The following is a 13,036-nucleotide window of genomic DNA, read 5'->3' on the forward strand; positions in this document are numbered from 1 at the left end:
TGCAACGGTTTTCGTTCATTTTTGGCAGGTACCTCTGTTTTATCACCGGAGAGGTCACTGAAGGGTGGGAGGCTAGCAATTGTTGCAGCAACCAGTTATACATCCTCCGACGCCCTCCGGCGCCCGTTTTTCGCACTTCCGGGCTAATGTTGAACCCCTTGGACCCTTTTTCTTGAACTTTGAACCACATATTTGTGATGTACACACATGAGAGGACCCTAAAAGTTGGTGGCCGGCCAGTAATTCCACCTGACCCTTTTGAACCCCTCTTTCCGAGCTAATGTTGAACCCCTTAGATCCACTTTCTTGGACTTTTAATCACAGGGTTGTGTTGTACACACATAGGAGGACACCATCAATTGGTGGCCGGCCAGAAAATCTGCTTGACCCTTTTGACCCCTAGCCGGCCGGCCACCTGGAGCAAAAGTAATAGGCCGGCCGAGCTCCTTGCACTGTGCACTTTACAGCTGTGGAGCTTTATCCCCCAGAAAAAATCTTTATCCGGGGGATATTTTGTGGGGGAAAGTTTGTCTCCTTTTCCCCCACCTTTACACCCCCTTGTTGGCCCTTATAACAAGCAAGATATATCATTTGTTGGGGTTAGAAAAATTGGTCTTCAAGCATCCATACACAACTCCATCTCTATCCCTCTCATTTCCTTGAAAATTTCTAAGCCCCTAAGCACCATTCCTTCTACACCACCAAGCTCTACCACCACCACCTCATTTCCAGCAAAAAGGAAGGCTTCTCAAAGGCCAAAGAAGCTGCAAATTGATCCAAGAAGCAACAAAAGTCTTAGTCTTCAAGGGTGAGTAACATTTCTCCTCTTTGACCCTTTTTCTTGATCCATTTGTGAACCCCACATGCTTTTTGTTTCATTCTCCGGCCTAACTGAAAGGGGCCCTCTTTTGAGCTCATATTCACTTTTCATTAAGGGCTCAACCCTGTTTGAGCCCTCCATGATGCACTTGCTTCATTGATCCTCTTATATGTCATAATCTTGCATGCTACTTTTGGCCCATGAGACATCTGTTTTTGAGCATGATGTAATCTGTGAGTGTGCTTATTTTGGGCCCTTCTTCAACATTGTTGAAGGGCCCCTCACCATTTGGTGCCTCCATGTGCCACTTGTAGTTATATCCCTTATTTGGCCCCATTTTTGCATAAATCGGCAGCCCCCTTTGCTTCTGTTTTTGGACCTTGGTCCGAACTGAAAGTGGCCTTATTTCGGCCTATACTTCATGTTTCATTAACACTTTTTTTCTGTTTGGTGATTATTTTGTATACTTCATGTTATAGCACCTTTTGAGCCTCAATCTTGTGCTCATTTTTTAGCATGTTTGTATACTGATTTTGAGGCTGCCATAAACTGTAAATATTCATATTTTTGGTCCCTCTTCAATATTGTAGAAGGAAATTTTTCAGTTTGGATTTTTCTTATATCACTTGCTTCATTACCCCTCTTTTGGCCCCTAGTCTTGCATGCCATTTTTGCCATACCTATGCTTGCTGTTTGGCCTTGTTCATAACTGTGAAAATGCCTTTTTTGGGACTTTCTAGCTTCTGTCTTTGCACTGCATGTCCATATTGCGCATGTTTGGCATAGCTATAGGCCATTTCGGGTGCCTAAATTCGCATTTCGGGACAATTCCATGCATTTGGTATCATTTCGCCTCATTTCGGGACTGTTTTCCCCCATATTTTAGTGCTGAAATTCCATTAGCATGCTTGCATATCATTTTTGCCATATTACATCGCATTCTGCCATCGCCTCGGTTTGCGTGCCCGTGTGCACGCATTTCGAGGCACTTCATTTTCATTATTCGGCATCTTATGTGAGTGTGGCTGAGGCTCACTCATGTTGGTATAAGCCCATATCATGTTTTCATGTCATTACATCGCATTCTGCCATCACCTCGGTTTGCGTGCCCGTGTGCACGCATTTCGAGGCACTTCATTTTCATCATTCGGCATCTTATGTGAGTGTGGCTGAGGCTCACTCATGTTGGTATAAGCCCATATCATATTTCCAGGTCATTTGCATTGCATATGTCATTGCCTCGGTTTGCGTGCCTGTGTGCACGCACTTCGAGGCACTTCATTTTCATCTACTGGCCTCTTATGTGAGTGTGGCTGAGGCTCTCTCATGTTAGTATAAGTCCATGTTGCATTCTATATGCCATTTTTGCCATATTGCATTGCATATGCCATTGCCTCGGTTTGCGTGCCCGTGTGCACGCATTTCGAGGCACTTCATTTTCATCCGTCGGCATCCTATGTGAGTGTGGCTGAGGCTCACTCATGTTGGTATAAGCCCATATCACATTTTTTATGTCATTCGCATTGTGTATGTCATTTTCTCGGTTTGCGTGTCCGTGTGCACGCATTTCGAGGCATATCATTTTCATAGCGTTGTGCATACTAGGTTGTATCTTAGATTGCATTCTGTCATTTTCTCGGTTTGCGTGCCCGTGTGCACGCACTTCGAGGCATCTCATTTTCATAGCATAGTGCATACTAGGTTGTATCTTAGATTGCATTCTGCCATTTTCTCGGTTTGCGTACCCGTGTGCACTCATTTCGAGGCATATCATTTTCATAGCATGGTGTATGTTAGGATTATATCTTAGTTGCATTTCATGCATATCATGCATATTGCATCGTGTCCGGGATAGGAGTTAGCCCGGGCACGGGAAACGAGGTGCATTTCGTACTCCGAATGACGGAATGTGTCTCAATTCCCCAATCACTGACACTCCGGATTATCCATGATGGAGTTAGGTTTTAGTTGTAGTTTCATGTGCATTCATTCTATATTGAGTTGTGCATTTTGACTCCTCGGCCATCATGCCTCGATATGCATGATTGGTGGCACGAGGATCGAGACATGCATATATTTGTGCAAATACATTGCTATGCCCCTTTCCTGCTCTCTGTTGCAGCAAAACGAAGAATCGGCAACTTTTTGGGGCTTGGCACGCATTTCAAGAACAGGTGTAAACAGAGGCTAATTGGGGCATTCCGGTGGATTTCTGCGCAAGGCAACCCGGACATGCATCATCCATCAGAAGGAAGGCAGTCCCTGGCTTGCACGCCAGTTTTATTTGCTTTCTTAGATAATTCATTAATTAATTAGGATTTTGTAATATTTTGGACTGTAATATTCTTTTATTCGGGACTGTAATATTTGGACTGTATATTTATTCGGACCCTCTGCGCGAGGGCATAACTGTAATAAGCGTGCGTGAGTGTGATGTATGTCTTCCAACCCCGCGTCTTTCTCCCTTTTATTTACCTGCTTATGATGGTTAGATTAGGGCATGTTTAAATTAGCATACAGTATGACAGCATGTTTGCATTCATTCATCTGTATTGCGTGCACCGGGCTCGGCGCATCATACTAACTGCATTGTACTTTCAATTTCAAAGTTGAATACATGATAGTTGCAGCATTTCATATACCATCTTAGAATAGCCGAGCCTGCTATAATTGCATTTTGCATGTGTTGCATTAGGCATTTCTGTATAGTTAGGATCATACATGATTTCTAATGAATTCCTATTTTGGCTTGGAGTACTCGGTAAGCTTTATGCTTTAGCATCCTTGCATGCGTGTGAGTGACTGCCATGAATAGCATGCTTACCATGAGGCTATGTGCTTATCTGATATAACTGCCTGAATGCCTGTGGGTGAAGGTTGGGTTACTTAAATTGGAATAAATCATCAAATGTTTTAAAGCCTACCTGCGGGTAGCAAACCATTTTCAAAAATAAGCATAAAATGTTTCGTTCCAATTCAGGTGACCCGGTCTATATTTGTATGTTGTGCGCATCACGTAGTAACCTATGCTAATAAACCGGAATAAGAACTCACAATGTTTTCAAAAATTGATATCATGGTTAGTAGAGGCCGGTCTACGACCGGACGAGCGGGGGTGCTCACGAAGTGACCTTCCCCAATCGTACCCAAGTTCCCGAGCCGAGGCAACTTTGGTGATGACGGACACGTGGCCTTTTGGCACCGAGTCAGGGTTTCCTAAATTTCCCAAAATAAAATATTTAGGTGGCGACTCTGTATCTGGCAAAGCAGTCCATGTTTGGCACTTCTTTCAAAAATCTGTTTTTTCTTAAAACGATTTGTCGGATTTGGACTCTTTGGTTCAGATTTAGAACCGTGACTAACGCAAGTCGAGTCCGAGCTGTAGCGAGGTCCCCCCGCGGGCCTGTCTACAGTTTCTGGCGACTCTGCTGGGGAATTAGAGAACTTGACTCGAACTTGTGATATCTGTTTTTTACTACACTTGTGTGTTTCTTTGCATTGCATTTGCATTGGTACGCCTAGGACACCGTGTTTGCCATCTGCTATTCCTGAACGGTTTGCCAGAGGCTTGTCTTGTCAAGGCATGACCATAAGGCTGACCGGTTGTGGGCTCTGCCAGTATGGGAACACAAACCCCGGTTTTACCGGGGCACCCTCTTTGACCATTCGACCTAGTGCATATTCGGATCCATAGTGACCATTCCAAATTAGGACAAGTTGCTTACCCGTTTATAGGTTGTTTGAAACCGCTGCGTGCGTAGTGAAACCCTAGCTCCTGACAAAATAGGACAGGGAAACCCTCCCCCAACATAGGGGTGTTTTGGCTCTCACTTATCTGTTATGTGCTTTAGAGTGCGTCTCTACAGGAATGCATGTATCAGTATATGAGTTTGGGTATCAAGCCTGCGGGCATCAGTTCAGTATTGACAGTATCAGGCCTGCGGGCATCAGATTAGTCTATGAGTTTGAGCATCAGGCCTGCGGGCATCAGTTCAGTATTATGGGTATCAGGCCTGCGGGCATCAGCCAGTATTTGAGAATTAGTTATCTGCGGATATCAGATTCTGTTTTAGGGGACAGTGATACAGGGATAATAATCAGTGTTTGAGGACAGTGTGTTATTCAGCTTATTGACTGTGTGTTGATTATGCCCGGCTGTGTGTCATGCATTTTATTTTAAGCTGTTATGCTGTCCGTTTATCTGTTTATTTATTTCCTTTTCGCTTTATTTATCTTTTGCTAGGTCAGTTCTAGCACAATTGCTTCCAACCCGACAGGCATTCCCCAAGCACTTTGGACACGAGGTCGTCGACTCCATCGATCTGAGGATCTAATCGACGGACAGCCGGTGTTCCATTCTCTACCCCCTGTTACCAGAAGGAAGCCGAAAAGGTGCAGTGTGTCAGAACAGAGGTTGTCAGAGCAGTGGGTTACTTCATCAGAGGACTATAGGACTGAGGTCTCAATTACTGCTGTAGAAATAGACATACCAGTTACACAGATGGATCAACAAAATACATCAGGGATGGAGGCTCTAATGCGCCAGATGCAGGAGAGCATGAGACAGATGCATGATGATGCCGCCCGTCAAACGGAGTTCTCCAAACAGCAGGCCGCGATCATGGCCCAACAGGCCGAACTAATCACCAGACTGCAACAGCAGAATGCGGCATCTGCTTCACACCAAATTCCTTCTCCGGCAGGGGCTCCGTTACCTGAGCAGGCACCTACTGTTCAGAACACCCCACCAAATGCCCAGAATACCCTGCCGCATGTCCAAAATTTACAAGAGGACACGAATCTTCCAATGGGGCCAGCTCCGCCCCCGCTTCCACCACAACTGTCCAAGGTCCATACATCCAATCACCCGGACTCTCCCTTCGAGGTCGAGGTTGATCATACAGCTCTGAAATTGAGCAAATTGGAGAAGCTCTTTAAGAAATCCCAAGGGGTCAAGGCTATGCCGGATATCGAAGATGGATATACCGAGGAGGCCGTAACACTCCCCGATAGGTTCAAAATGCCACAAATCGACCGCTTTGACGGGTCCGGCGACCCCATGGTCCATATCCGACTGTTTGCAGACATCTTGCGGCCAATGGGCCTAACATGACCACAGAAGCTTTCATTATTCGGCCGAACCCTGTCGGGTGTGGCCTCCCATTGGTACGCAAAGTTACAAGATGAAGTGAAGAAGAATTGGGATGAGATGGCTGAGGCCTTTCTCGTGCAATATTCATACAACACTCAGATCGAGATCACAACCCGTGATCTCGAAACGACAAGGCAAGAGCCCAAGGAAACTTTCTCGGACTTTGTGATCCGATGGAGGGCAAAGGCGTCAATGATGACTTTAAGGCCCACGGACAAAGATCAAATTCGGATGATTGTGCGCAATCTCCACCCGAAGTTAATGCAGAGAATGATTGTAGTCCCCTTCCCTACTTTCGCAGATTTACATGAGATGGGGGTGCAAATCGAAGACGCAATGAAACAAGGTCTGTTTGACCATGACAGAGAACAACCGAGGAGGACTTTCAATCGCAACAACAATGCGGGCCCGAGTGGCGCTGCAAATACGAGAGCCTCGGAAGTTAGTATGGTCACCACCACTCCCCCTCCCCCTCCAAGGCCCATGACTGCCACACCCTTCTCCAGCGCGTCCGGAAGCAACACACAAACCAACAGATTCCAACCGCGAGGCCAAAGAACCTTTACCCCACTATATATGCCCCTGGTCAAAGTTCTGGGAATATTGATCAGAAAAAATCATTTAAAACCCCTGGAGCCAAAGCCATTACCGAATCCACTCCCCCCCTCTTATGACCCAGCAAAGTACTGCGCATATCACCAACAACACGGTCACGACACCGACCGTTGTTACAGATTGCGTCATGAGATCCAAGATCTTATTGACAAACAGGTGATCGCGCCTCCTGATAAACCCAATGTCACAACCAACCCTCTCCCGCCACATAACCAACCTCCCCCTCCCAAAAGAATTAATTTTATCCAGACTGGGGTCGCATCTTACGATCCTAGCATCTATATTACGCCCACCCACCTACCCAAGCCGGAGGTGCTCCTCCCCGACTGCACAGATTTCTTGTGCATGGTGGACATCTCCAAAACCCAACCAGAACCGATGGTGGTGACCGTCGAAGACAGGGCAGGGCAGATTTTGGGAGAGAGTGAGATTGTTGAATCTGTGACTGGACAAAATTTTGCTGGGGGAGCCTATGATCCAAGCAAGTACATCCTATCGACGAGCCGAATTAGGCTAGGTATAGAATTGCCAGAGACAGGAGAGCTATGCATGATCCGGGGAGATGGATCTGGGCTATGGGCAGATGATCTGACAGCCGTAGAAGAGGACTTTGCCAACCTGCAATTTCTCGATGACCAAGAACTGGGGGATGCGTCAATCAATTGGTACGATTATGAGGGATCAGCGGAGGCCACTGGATGGCTCGAGGATCAACCAGATGCAGTGGGGGAAGCCCAACCAGAACAGAGCCCGGCAGGGGCAGAAATATCAGTAGTGGCCGGAATGGCCGAAAGTCAAGTTGTATCGCCGGAGAGCGCCGGTGCTAAGAATTCTGCTCGGGACATGGGCATTATGGATACAGGAATTGTTGAACAAACAGCTGTACAGATGCAGCTGGAACGAAAAAAGTTCGAGGAGGCTGAGAGAATTAGGAAAGCTAAAGGCCCTGAGGGGACCGAAAGTGCTGCGTGCGCGAAAACAGAGAATACTGCGAGTACAACTAAACCGGAGCCAGACAGGTGTCTGTTGGCTGCCGATGGAATGTGGTGGGAAGACGATGACTTATGTCTTGCCCACACGGATGAAGACTAGGGAAATAATCAACCGGATGACACTTGGTACCTCGATGAGGTTGACCATATGACAAGAAGTGGGCGGTATTTCAAACCCCCACACCTGGACCAACCCGAGGCATCCGGGAAGGATAGAGAAGCGGAGAAACAGAAGGAGAAGCAGATTGAAGATGAAGCTGTGTTGAAACAGTTAAAAAAGATACAAGCAGACATCTCCATCTGGGGACTGCTAATGGCATCACGAGTACACAGAGAAGCTGTCCTATCTGCTATGGACAAGTCCAAACTCTCCATAGACACCACGCCTGAACAGCTGGTTGGGCTGGTTTTTCCGGGAGGAGGTTCCCCGGCATTAACCTTTTCGGACAAGGAGCTACCGCCTGAGGGCACAAATCATAACAAACCTCTCTATATTTCTGTGGAATGTAGAGATAAGTGGATACCGGTGGTACTTGTTGATACCGGGTCTGCAATTAATGTCTGCCCAACCAGAACGGCATATGCAATCGGGTTGAAACCCGTGGACTTCGTCCCAACCACCCAAGTGATCAGAGCATACGACAATACCAGCAGAGAAGTGATGGGGACTGTTAAAATTCAAACCAAGGTTGGTCCAGGACAACACAGTATTGAATTTCATATCTTGGACGTTCCCGCAACCTTTAACCTACTTTTGGGGCGACCGTGGTTGCACCAGGTCAAAGCAGTCTCTTCCACTCTACATCAGATGCTAAAGTACCCCCACGGGAAAGGGACAGCGATAGTTTTGGGGAATTCATCAATCCATCCGCCGCCAGAAGTGTCTACACCTGTCTTGGAGATTGAGCACGGCACGGAGGATGTGTTTTTATCGGGGTTCACTTTGGCCGAGGCTCAAGTGGTGCAGAATGTCATGGCTGTGAATGAGGGCATGTATGTTAGTGCACAATCTATCTACCTCATGAACAAGCTAAAACATACCCCCGGGATGGGATTAGGGAGAAGCGGCCGGAAGGGCGTCTCAGTGTTGGCTGAAGTGCCACACAACCCTCACGCCTTTGGACTGGGTTATCTGCCCACCAAGGAGGATTGGGTGAGGAAAGGAAAAGAAATGGCCGGCAGGGCCAGAGCAAAGAAGGCCGGGAAGCCATTTGAGTTAATGCACAGGCCCATCTGGGGTACCCTAAACGGACGTTTCGTCCGGGAGGGGGAAGATTTTCCATTCTGCGGCTTCCCGGAGCCATGGCTAAACGCGGAAGGGACGCGCGTGCCTGGTTTTGAAATCTTCTTCGACATACAATTATCTGGGGATGACGTTGCCGAAGCGCAGACAGACCCACCAACTGAGGTTGAACAATGTGAAGCAGTGGATCCTGAGAGCGCAGAGCTTGAAATGGGGGTAGCACTGGCGAGTCTACTATCAGATCCTTCGATCGGCCAAGAGTGCTTGGGGGATAACTCTTCGGTTTCTGTGATTGGAGATGAAATAGCTGCGGGCTTTCCAGCGCCGATCTTGGATGCATCTATCGCACCTTCTCTCATCTGGCAATATGAAGAAGGCTTTTTATCTAGCAGCTCCGGGTCAGGTAGTGAGCCGGAATCTGATTCTACCGAATCTTATGCGTCGGAATCAGATTCCAGCTCGACTGAGTCTGAGTCCGGTATTCCTGGGGGTGATAACCCGGATGCCACAGTCCTGTCTAGGTCGTCATTTTCATTTTCTTTTGAGTCTGTTGTAACAGAGGAATCTGACGGCTTGGAAATATTTAATGAGAATGATGTGGATGTGGTTTCCGAGTATTTTTCTGTGCCTTTGATTTATTGCTTAAATCAGGATTTTCCGAATTTTGATGAAAACAACGAGGGAGAAATTCCCCCAGTTTTGCAACGATTAATTGATCAAGAGCAGGAAAGATTTGTTAAACCTTTAATGGATGAAATCACTACTGTGAATGTTGGTACTGAGAAGGACCCGCGGCTGGTCCAGATCGGGTCCACGTTGTCTTCAGAGGAGCGCGAGCGCTTAGTCGCTTTATTAAAAGATTTCAAAGATGTTTTCGCGTGGTCCTACGAAGACATGCCTGGAATTGATCCTGAGATTGTATAGCACCGGATCCCTCTTGATCCCGAGGCCCGCCCTGTCAAACAAAAACTCAGAAGGATTCGCCCAGACTGGGCTCTCAAAATTAAGGAAGAGGTCACCAAGCAAATTGACGCAGGGTTCCTGCTGGTATCTGAATATCCAACTTGGTTGGCCAACATTGTTCCGGTGCCAAAGAAGGACGGCAGAATTCGGGTCTGTGTAGACTTCAAAGATTTGAACAGGGCCAGTCCGAAGGACGACTTCCCCTTGCCGCACATCGATGAATTGGTGGATTTCACGGCGGGACATGCCTTGCTTTCGTTTATAGATGGTTTCTCAGGCTATAATCAGATAGTAATGGCACCTGAAGACCGGGAGAAGACCGCGTTCACTACCCCATGGGGTACATATTGTTATAGAGTGATGCCATTCGGGTTGAAAAACGCTGGAGCTACGTATCAACGGGCAGCAACTATAATATTGCATGATATGATCCATAAGGAGGTCGAGGTGTATGTGGATGACATGATTGTCAAGTCCAAAGATAGAGATGGCCACTACACCGCCTTACAAAAATTCTTTCAAAGGATCAAAGAGTTTCGGCTGTGACTGAATCCCCAGAAATGCACGTTTGGTGTTACAGCAGGGAAGATGCTAGGGTTTCTGATTACACAAAGGGGCATCGAGGTCGACCCTTCCAAAATCAAGGCCATCTTAGAAATGCCACCACCAAGGACTGAAAAGGAGGTGCGAGGCTTTCTGGGTAAAGTGCAATTCATAAGACGGTTTATTTCTAAATTAACCTTGACTTGTGAACCACTTTTTGGTCTCCTGAAGAAAGGAAAGAAATTCCAATGGGACGGCCGATGTCAAGCAGCTTTTGAGCAGATCAAAGAGTATCTACAGAACCCGCCCATGTTGTCACCACCAGAGCCGGGGAGGCCGTTGATATTGTACCTTTCGGTAACTGAGACTACCATGGGCTGCATGCTCGCGTAGGAGTCAGAAGACAAAGTGGAAAGGGCCATATACTATCTGAGCAAAAAGATGCTGGATTACGAGACCCGCTATACACCGCTGGAGAGGGCTTGTTTGGCCTTGGTATGGGCAACCAGGAAGCTGCGGCACTACCTGTTAGCCCACTCTGTAATGTTGGTTTCGCGTTTGGATCCCATCAAATATCTTTTCGAGAAACCAGCACTTACGGGTAGGCTGGCTCGCTGGCTGCTGTTGCTCTTCGAATTTGATTTGAAGTATGTAACGCACAAAGTCAGTAAAAGGGAGAGCGGTAGCGGAGTTCCTTGCCGACCACCCGGTTGAGGGGGATGAAGCGGTTGAGTATCTATTCCCAGATGAAGCCATTCTGCACGTCGAAGATGAAACTTGGACGATGTACTTTGACGGAGCGTCAAACCAGTATGGGTATGGGATAGGGGTGTTGCTGATAGCGCCTGACGATTCCCGTATCCCTTTAGCATTCAAGCTTCGGTTCAAAGTCTCCAACAATGAAGCAGAGTATGAGGCATGTATTGCTGGCCTGGAAGCAGCCCTGGAACTAGGGGCAAGACGGTTGGACGTCATTGGGGACTCGAACCTTGTTGTGTCTCAAGCAAAAGGAGATTGGAAAGTCAAGGAGGAAAGGATGATAATTTACCACCAAACCTTGGATCTGCTAATTCCTCGGTTTGAGAAGCTGAATTTCACCCACCTCGTAAGAGAGAACAACAGGTTTGCAGATTCATTAGCAACTCTATCTTCTATGATAGACATCCCGTCCGGAGTCCGGATGCGTCCAGTCATTATTGATCAGAAGTTCGTGCCGGCATACGAGTCGATTTCCGCCATAGATGAGGTTCAAGACGGCAACCCCTGGTATTACGACATCTGGAACTTCTTGGAAAAGGAGACATATCCACTAGGGGCAAATGCCAAAGATAAGAGGGCCATCAGAAGAATGGCTGCTCAGTTCATTATCTGCGAGGGAAAGCTGTACAAAATGGGTCATCTAGGAATGCATAAGCTCTGTGTAGAAGCTGAAGAGTCAAAACGCCTGATGGAAGCCATCCATGGGGGGGAGTGCGGTGCACACATGAATGGAGTAATGCTGGCCAGAAAGATCCTCAGGCAGGGCTACTACTGGTCAACCATGGAGGAGGATTGTATTAGTTTTGTTCGGCGATGCCACAAGTGTCAAATCCATGCAAATCGCATGAACATCCCGCCGTCAAAACTGTACAACATGACTTCGCCGTGGCCTTTTTCAGTCTGGGGAATTGATGTGATCGGAGCTGTTACCCCGAAGGGGTCAAACGGGCATGAGTTTATCCTGGTAGCGATAGATTATTTCACAAAGTGGGTCGAGGCCCAATCATACGCGGTGTTGAAGGCGTCGCACGTCGCAAAGTTCATCAGAAACAACATCATCTGTCGCTACGTGGTGCCAAACGAGATAATTTCAGATAATGGTTCCCATTTCAAGAAAGAAGTGATAGACTTGTTGGAGAAATACAATGTGGCTTTCCATAAGTCATCTACATACCGGCCGCAGACCAACGGAGCGGTTGAGGCCGCCAACAAGAATATCAAGCATATACTACAGAAGATGGTGGGAACCTATCGGGATTGGCCAGACATGCTGCCATTTGCTCTGTGGGGCTACAGGACTTCAATCAGGACTTCTACTGGAGCAACTCCATATTCATTGGTCTATGGAATGGAGGCTGTTCTACCCATTGAGATTGAGGTTCCGTCGTTACGAGTATTGGCTGAATGCCAGATAGCCGAAGCAGATTGGCAGCAAAGCAGATTCGAAGAACTCATGTTCTTTGATGAAAGAAGACTGAAAGCACTGTACCACATCCAAGGCTATCAACGCAGAATTGCCCGGGCTTTCAACAAGAAGGTTAAGTCCAGGAATCTGAAAGAAGGAGATTTGGTGCTCAAAGACAACCGAGCTCCCATCCACGACCCAAGGGGCAAGTTCAAACCCAATTGGACTGGTCCTTACATCATCAAAGCTATCTGGTCAGGTGGAGCTGTGGTTCTGATGGATCTAGATGGCTTGGAGTTCTCACAACCGATAAATATGGACAAGTTGAAGAAATACTATCCTTGAGAGGCTCGCTAGGCCGAAAGCCCGAAAGGGCGACCTAGGCAAAATTCAGAGCACAAAAAGTTAGAAAATATAAAAACTGAGCTCGCAAGGTTGAAAACCCACAAAGGGCGGCCTTGGCAAAAGTTAATAAAAGTTGACTTTGTTCAAATTAATCTTTTTACGACTAAGACCATTTTTGGACCAAAAGCGGAAAATTTTC

The sequence above is a fragment of the Camellia sinensis genome, chromosome 8, assembly GCF_055761805.1.
Source record: "Camellia sinensis isolate YWXY chromosome 8, ASM5576180v1, whole genome shotgun sequence".
NCBI classification, from domain to species: domain Eukaryota; kingdom Viridiplantae; phylum Streptophyta; class Magnoliopsida; order Ericales; family Theaceae; genus Camellia; species Camellia sinensis.